The 9129-nt window shown below is 43.6% G+C and overlaps 1 protein-coding gene across 1 annotated transcript in view; it reads right to left on the reverse strand.

Annotated features, from left to right (window-relative positions):
• LOC120999664 (oocyte zinc finger protein XlCOF6-like) overlaps nucleotides 1–9129 on the reverse strand; it is a 2208135-nt gene that overhangs the window by 1997340 nt on the left and 201666 nt on the right. The gene's annotated exons all lie outside the window — the stretch shown is intronic.

Below are 9129 nucleotides of genomic sequence, written 5' to 3' on the forward strand. Positions count from 1 at the left end.
CCGTCTCCTTCCGCCCTCTCTCTCGTGTGCAGGGCAGTGGTGGCGATGGCGATCGGCATCATAGGATGTGCGACCGCCCTCTCCCCCACTGGCCTCAGAGGAAGGGCGGAAGTAACATGACGTGGCGGACGTTGATTGGTCATGCGCCGCCGTGATGACATGGAATTTCACAGAGAATCACATGACGCCAGAATAGACACAGGATTGGTTGACGGCGCCTTATTAGTTTTCTCTCCCTCCCTGGTCTTTAACTCCTCCTGAGGAAGCAAATTATACGCGAAACGCGCGTTGAGGAGCGCCATTGCCCGGGTACCTGTCCCAGCTCTGTTGGTATGTAGCCCTATTCACTTGCATTACCTAGTACTTTTTGGACTTTGCGTCTGTAACTTTGGTATTTATGCACTCCGGTTCCTTGAGGCTAGCACACCCTTGCTATAGATTCTCCATGTACCTGGCACTATATCCATGGGGATAATTGGCCATTCAGATATTATACATATGGAGATTCTATCACGTCCATCTATTTGATGGGGCAGGTAGCAGTGTGATGCAGGATTGTGGTTGTCCCTGCTTATTTATTGTCGTATAATATGTATCATGTATGTCTTTTATGGATATTGTAATAAAATTGATTTGTATTTTCTCATACCGGTGTGTCATGCACTCTTTTTCTTCATTGTGTTACATCATAAATGAGCGTCTCTTTTCTTAGATGTCTTTTGAAAAATCAGGAAAGAAAGCCAATCTGTTTCCATTATATAAAACCGGTGAGCATTCCCTCGCCCTTCTCAGTAACATATCTCTGTCCCTTGTAGCCAACAACTTAACAAGGAATGTCTGGGGTTGTCTCCCAGGAATTGGTTTGCCACCTGGGACCTGATGAGCTCTTTCTATCATAAATAGTGGAGAAAACGGATCCCTCCCAAAATTCTCAAGGATTAACATCTGTATAAATTGGGTAGGATTCTTATCTTCGGCGCCCTCTGGGCCCCCCAAGATTCTCACATTGTATCTTCGTGATCTATCTTCAAGATCCGCCACCTTTCTCTTCAAAAGATTAAACTCTATCTTCAGTGTGAAAATTTCAGAGTTTGTTTTTTGGGATTCATTCTGTATAAGAGCCATAGAGCTCTCCACATTGTTGACTCTGTCTCGAATTTTTGACAAATCGTCTCTAATCAATCCCACGTCAACTTGGATAGACCCGAGTTGGGTTGTAATGCCTTGTATTAAATCCCTGTTCTGTTTTACCGCCAGCAGTAATTCTTTTAGTGGAGAGAAATTGGCACTAGACATATCTTCTCCCTCTATTCCCTCTTCCCCATGAGAGTGTCCAGAGACTTTTTGTGGTTCTATTTCCGTCACCTCAAAATTATCAGTTTTTTTGGAGCCGATATCCTTTTGACCCCCCCTCGTATTAACCCTTGGAGACCTCAGGAATTGGTCTATTTTTGTCGCTTCAAAGGTTTTAGAACCCGGTTTCTAGCCTGAGAGGTCTGCCGAGCGCCTACTTGCTTTTGGAGCCATTCCCCGTTCCTGTTTCTTTTTTGTTTATTTATTTATTTTTCCCTCTTTCCTTTCCTCCTCTTTATTTTTTCAATTTTTTTCTCTTTACTTTAGTTTATTATTTTTATTTTTTTTCTGGTTTTGTTCCTTTTGTATTTGTATTTGTGTTATATTTTATATTTGTACCTCCTTGTTCTCTCTTAATAATAAACCATATAAAATGTAGGTTAAGTATGCTTTAGAATACTTTCATTCTTTTTAATTAGTCTGTTAGTAATTAGTATAGGAGGGAAGAGGACATGGGGGAGCCAGAGAGAGCAAAAAGGAACAATCTCACCATTTTTTTCCACTCTTTAACCATCCAAATGGCCACGGAGATCCCACCTGAACGTCCAAAGGAAGACCACTCGATCCCAGAAACACTGAATGGGCGGCAGAGCAAGAGGGGATGGAGGCCGCCAGAGAAGAGCCTAATATGCAGGACAGGCGAAGCGGCCGACCAAGCTCCTATGACCACCACAGACCACCACAGACAACCCCTGCCGCCGGAGTCAAAACACGGAACACGGAGCGAGCCCGTCCAGAGGAGAAAGGCAGTATCACCAGCAGGCACCGGAGAATCAGGAGGCACACCGGCAATCAAAGAATCCGGAATCCCAGGTGCAGCAGGAGCCTTCCGATCAAGTCAGCCGACTGCGCTTCGCCCCGCCAACCAGGAAACAGATGAAGCCGGAAAAGGAAAAGCAAAAGCGAACGAGGGGGGACAAGGCAAAGCTCCAGAATAAGGTCCAGAAGTCCTTCAGTCCAGGCGATCCAAGCGAGGTGAGGCACAGAGGTGAGGTGGGGAAGACAGGAGGATCGGGAGAAGCCAGAGACACAAACACCGCTAGGGGACAAGCGGAGTCGGGGGCTAGGGGAGCAGCACACCCCAGGTCCATGGAGGCAGGAACGGCCACGGAGACGCCGAGAGCAGCGAGGTAGCCGAGCCGCGGGGAGAGAGGAGAGCGTGACGTACTGCGTCTAAGTCATCCCGTTGTGGGGAGTCATAGGCATCAACTGAGTCAATAAGGCCTGTCCTGCTTCTAAAGTCACAGTTATTTCAGGTGGGATAACTAGCTGTCCTGAGGGACCTGGTTGAGAGGGGTCCTGTGAAGCCTATAACTGTTGATCCCCATATGTAGTATCAGCGGGAGCACCTACTCCATCTTCGGCCTGGTCTTCCAGTTGTTCCTCTTCCCCATTCATGAAGATGCCAGTAGTTACGATGGCCGCCGGTGAGGAAGTGGTATTAGTTAAGATGGCTGCCGGGGTGGAAGTAGGACTAGTTAAGATGGCTGCCGGGGAGGAAGTGGGATTAGTTAAGATGTCTGCTGGAGCGGAAGCTGGTACATAAGGTGTGCCATCCTGTGTGATAACCAGGTACAAGGAGGTGGGCCTGGGGCGTGGTTTTGCCGTTCCACAGCTGTAATAGACATTCCTCCCTGTGGGATTTTGGCAATAACATACTCCACAGATCCACCCATATGGAGACTGAGGGGGCTGATAATATGGTGCCTGCTGAAGTATGGCAGAGTCCTCCGGTGCCATTTTAGGGGGCTGTGTTGGCAGCATGTAATAATAGTAATTTGTCTTTTCATCATACATTTCTGTCCAGCCTAATTTCATTTATCTAGCTGTTCTATACCATGCTTCTGCATCTTTTAGTACGTTGTTATCTTGAAGCATTCCTTTCTTATTTGTCAGCACTTTCTTCCATTCCTCCTAATTCAACCTCCTTCCTTGGTGAACCTGTTATCTTCCTTAACTTTTTCCTGTTCTTGATTAATTTCATTCTTTCTCTCTCCGAGACAATCAGGTGGGCGCCGTAACTGCCAAGCACTGAGCTGCCCGCCCCATTTCTTTTTTAACTCTTCACTGAACTTGAAAACTTGTACACTGCTCGTACTGTCAATCTTTGCATGTACATTCAATCTGAACACTTTCCTAACTCCCTGAAGTTAGAGGACAGCTACCTACTGATAAACTGTTCTCTTCTTCTGGAGAGGGACTTCAGTTATATTCTATCGACATTCCAGCCCGCCTCTGCAATGGATAACTTTAGTCCTTGTTTTACAATTCTGGCACATACGTCATGAGTCCTTCCTCCTTTTCTGAGGCTCTGTTATAACCTATACTCCATCCACTAATATAATACTCTTTTTCATACTAACTGTAAGACATCTATCGATGTGACAGATACGTGACAGCAATAGGAACACACTTACTAATGTGACAATAATCTACTGCTGGCAGTATATTTTTAAGTCATCAACTGTCTAAAGTTGGAACACGTATAACAATATACAATTTCCACTGAAGTCCCTGTCTAACCACATGTGGCAGGCGCAGCACTATGAAGTGCCTTTTGCGCTGTGGCATTAGAAGAATTTTGATATCTCTGACTTTTTAGTCTAACCAGACTGTCTATTACTCTGTAATTCCTCTAGCACCATTCTATGGAAGCAGTAGGTTTAAAGAGCACACCAAATGCTGGAAATAACTTCTTTATTAACTTTAACCTTTTTTCATATATAACACTGCCGCCTCCGCAGCAGATAGTCCATGTACATAACACGTGTTGAATAAAGATTCACAAAATGGCGGTATGCATAAGATGGTGGTTTAACTGTTGAATCTTGTCATTCAACATAAAATGGTGGATGTATTTCTCTTTTCAGTTATTTAAGCACTTTATGATCTCTCTGAGAGGTATATCTGAGCTTTGACCTATAGTTCTACTTGCTCAAATTGGTTTGCAATTTACTCTATACATTTGCTTTGAGCAGCTTGCAGATTGCAATTTGTATGGCTCAGTATGATATGGTATGAGCAGTTTGTATGATTAGATGATTTGCTTTGATTAGGTGGAACTGTAAGTAAACACATAACTAGTTCAGTATACAGTTCTAAGTACTAAATTAACAATAGGAACATTATATAACTGTTCTAAATACCTATTTTGGCCTCTTTGCTTCCATAAAACTGAACTCTGGCTGGAACTGTGTGTCTGTTCAGCTCCTCTCTCTGGTGAATAATGATTTCCAGCTAGGGGATTTCCCACACAGACTATGTGTGAGGCTGGCTATGAGTGGCAAAGACTCCTGGGCAGTGTGAGGCTGGCTGTGATTGGTCCAGACCCCTGCTCAATAACAACAGTTTAACTCTATTCTTTCTGTTGTGTCTACTGTGTCATTGAGCTTACCTTACATTTGTATAATGAATATTAAAAGGCATATTATCTTTTCTGCTTTTATGAACACAATATATATAACTGTTACATGACATCCAAAACATGAAGTCACAGTAAATAACTCTGCTTTTGTCTTTAACATATAAACATGTAAAGTGTTTTACATTGGCAGGCCTATCTGTATAAACATATAAGCTGTATTAGCAACCTAGGAAAGGTCTTAGCTGGCCAGCTACACCACAGACAGTTGATAATACATTTTGACCAAGTTCTTGGGACAAGGGCTTATGTGGTCTGGTCTCCAGATGGACAGCTGTCCCACCTACTGCACAGAAGGGATATTAGGTAAGATAACTAGTTTTCTTACCTTTCTCGGAGCTGCGCAGTTTCCTCCCTTGTATGCGTTCAACCCACCAGTGGATGATTTCTTGCAGCCGCTCAGTCTGAACAATTTCACCCTTGCCCCACGATGGGCGCCAACTGTTTTGTTTGCACACAAGCTGTGCTATCTTATCAACTGTCTGCTCCAAATTGCAAGTTGTTAGTAAGTCGTGCATGATGGAGAAAATCACACTGATACCTCTCTAGGATCAAAGCAGAATTCTCTCATTTATTAGAGGAAGTTAAGCACTATATATGTATATCAGAGAATATCTCATTGCTCATTATGACAATGTCTAGCTCTCTGTTGGTAGGGCTACCCTGGCTCTGTAAGCATAGATGTTCTGGATTGGAGTTCTATTGAAATTCTGCACTGTGATTCATCCTGCCTTTTTAACTGCTTGACCCCTGTACAGCCTTTTCATCCTCCAGCTACACCACAAAACATTCTTGGTCTGCCAGAAGCATATTATTGTTTAGCAAATATTTTGTACAAGAAAGAAGCTGAATCCCTGCAACCATATCGTCCTTACCACTGTGCAATAGAATTGATTCCTGGGTCCACACCTCCTCCAGTCCTTCTATATCTTTTTTCTCCCTTGGAGACTCAACCTATGGCAGACTATATTAATGAAAATCTGCACAGAGGTTTTCTTCACAAATTATTATCATCACCTGGAGCTGGGTTTTTCTTTGTAAAAAAAAAAGAAAGATAGGTCTCATCAACCCTGCACTGATAGTCAGGGATTTAAAAAAAATTACAGTCAGGAATAGATACCCACTACGAGATCCCAAAACTGTTTGATAGTCTATGTGGAGCTAAAATCTTCAAAAAGCAGATTACTGCAGGGACTGTTGAAATAACTTCCAAGCGAGTGGAAACATCATATAGGTATGATTGGATCAGTATTTTTCCTGTGATAGTTGGAAGAGTTCTGGTAGTCCTATCTGGAGTGGCTCAGTGGGATGCATGGCCTTAGCTTACTGTAACAGACAATGAGTGTGGACACACTGTGCCAACTAACAGATTTGGCTTTGGGTTAAATCTAAGGGCATTTGTCCTGGTTGTACCCTGGTATTTACTGTTTAACCCCTATATAGAGATCTATACTTTGCTGCAGGGAACCAACATGGCCGCTACCTCCTGGAGTCCTCCCAATGTATGTGACAGCTGACTGATGGAGATCAGAGACACAAGTGAAAAGCACTGAAGAGTCAGGCAGTGTGCCTAATCAGGAGACAGGCCGAGGGCAGGACAGGCAGCATACTAGTGTATACGAGAAAGCAATCCAAGGTTAGGGCAGGCAGCGTTCATATATATCCGAGAAAGCAATCCAAAGTTAGGGCAAGCAGTAAAGAATCAGAGTTGAGAAACAGGTAGGATTAATACACAGGTCTCAGACAGAAAAAGCATACCTTCCATTTTTCCCCAGGTCCACACTTTGTCTAAAACTGTCCCTGTGTATCTGTCTTGGGCATTTTGTCCAGAGAAGTTCAAATCCTTGCAAACAGGTTAAAGAATAAATACCAGATATTTACTTATATTTCACACTCTGTTTTAACCAGTTCTAATTGGATTGCAGCTGGGAGGGCCCACTGCTAGCACTAGCTAAAGCTTTTCTGACCACCTACTACAGTTTCATGGGACATACAGTACAGACCAAAAGTTTGGACACACCTTCTCATTTAAAGAGTTTTCTTTATTTTCATGACTATGAAAATTGTAGATTCACACTGAAGGCATCAAAACTATGAATTAACACATGTGGAATTATATACATAACAAACAAGTGTGAAACAACTGAAAATATGTCATATTCTAGGTTCTTCAAAGTAGCCACCTTTTTGCTTTGATTACTGCTTTGCACACTCTTGGCATTCTCTTGATGAGCTTCAAGAGGTAGTCCCCTGAAATGGTTTTCACTTCACAGGTGTGCCCTGTCAGGTTTAATAAGTGGTATTTCTTGCCTTATAAATGGGGTTGGGACCATCAGTGGCATTGAGGAGAAGTCAGGTGGATACACAGCTGATAGTCCTACTGAATAGACTGTTATAATTTGTATTATGGTAAGAAAAAAGCAGCTAAGTAAAGAAAAACGAGTGGCCATCATTACTTTAAGAAATGAAGGTCATTCAGTCAGCCGAAAAATTGGGAAAACTTTGAAAGTAAGGGCTATTTGACCATGAAGGAGAGTGATGGGGTGCTGCGCCAGATGACCCGGCCTCCACAGTCACCAGACCTGAACCCAATCGAGATGGTTTGGGGTGAGCTAGACCGCAGAGTGAAGGCAAAAGGGCCAACAAGTGCTAAGCATCTCTGGGAACTCCTTCAAGACTGTTGGAAGACCATTTCAGGGGACTACCTCTTGAAGCTCATCAAGAGAATGCCAAGAGTGTGCAAAGCAGTAATCAAAGCAAAAGGTGGCTACTTTGAAGAACCTAGAATATGACATATTTTCAGTTGTTTCACACTTGTTTGTTATGTATATAATTCCACATGTGTTAATTCATAGTTTTGATGCCTTCATAGTCATGAAAATAAAGAAAACTCTTTGAATGAGAAGGTGTGTCCAAACTTTTGGTCTGTACTGTATGTCCCTCCTGGACTTTACCTAGACCTGCTCTTACAGATGCTAAATTGCAAAACAAATGTCTCTAAAATCTTTGCGATTTACCCTGTGTTGTCAAGTACGAAGATAAACTGCAGGTCCTTAGCATCTCTATGGACCTTTATTTCTATGGACATATTTGGCTGGTCAGTTTTCTACTATATTTGATGTTTCACACAATTACTACCATAATTTCACCACAGTTATATGGACATTTATTTTTTATATTTTCTTTAAGAAACCTGACCACAAAATATACATTACATTTAATATCTAGAAATATAGTGGAACTGTCAGGCAACCAGACGCAGTCTTGCCAAAAGCATGTCACCATGCGGACTTGTCTCTCATTCTCCCAGGGGGTCTCTGGCCCTCCGGCGGGGCATCCCTCACTCCTTGCGGAGGGCAGAGCTAGTAAAGGTTTGCGCTTTATGCGCGCATGTCACGTGCTGCTGGGAGACAAAACGCCATCATTCCCAGCGCTGACGCTGGTCAGGGGTCCCAGGATGCTGGAGCCCCTAGCGTCAGCTGTTGCCATGGAAACTCTGTTTTCAGGTCTCCTGACTTAGACATGTGGTGGGAGTTTCCTTCCTCTGCACACTCTCAGGACCCACCTATGCTTCCCTGGGCTGAGGGTGGTGATTGCGTGTGATCTCAGCAGTGTCAGGTGGTCTGTGGAGGGATATTTAAACCTGGTCTCCCCCCCAACACTTACTGCTGGTTATTCAGTTGCTTCCCTGGCTTTGTATCTTAAGTTATCTGGTGAGTGGTTTCTCTGGTTATTGTCTCTGGCTTCGGTTTTGGTTGTCTTCTGGTTCTTTTGCCCTGGCTTACGTTTACTGACCATTCTCGTGTTTTCCTATTCACCAGTGCATAGTGTCATGGTATTTATTTAGGTTTTTTTCTGCCCAACTGCAGCCAGTGTGCCTAGCTGCCCTGCTATTTGACATCTGGAAAGGGCTCTGCCAAAGTCCCCCTTCCTGCTGGAGGTGGGTGAAGAGTAACCTGGCCCTCAAGGGTGTTCAGAGTGTGATGGCTTGCGCAAAGTGTGTCTCGTATGCTGCGTTTGCTGGCCGTCAATTTGGCTTTATCATTTCATTAGCATTACAGGAACAATATGGAATGATCGCTCTTAATATCCTCTCCTATTCAAGTGAATGAGACTGATCTGCAATACCAAGCACATGCGCTGTCCAATGGAAAGCATTGTGCTTTGTAAGCTGCAAGGAGGCCTACTCAAACAACTGATCGGTGGGGTTCTCGAGTGTCGAAACCCCCCAATCTGATATTAATGAGCTATCTTGAAGACAGGTCAGACCTCTCCCCTGTGTGAGCTCTCTGATGCCGAGTTAAACTTGATTGAAGAATAAAACATATCCCACATTCTGAACATGAAAATGACTA

This window comes from Bufo bufo, chromosome 4, assembly GCF_905171765.1.
Source record: "Bufo bufo chromosome 4, aBufBuf1.1, whole genome shotgun sequence".
In the NCBI taxonomy this organism is placed as follows: Eukaryota; Metazoa; Chordata; class Amphibia; order Anura; family Bufonidae; genus Bufo; species Bufo bufo.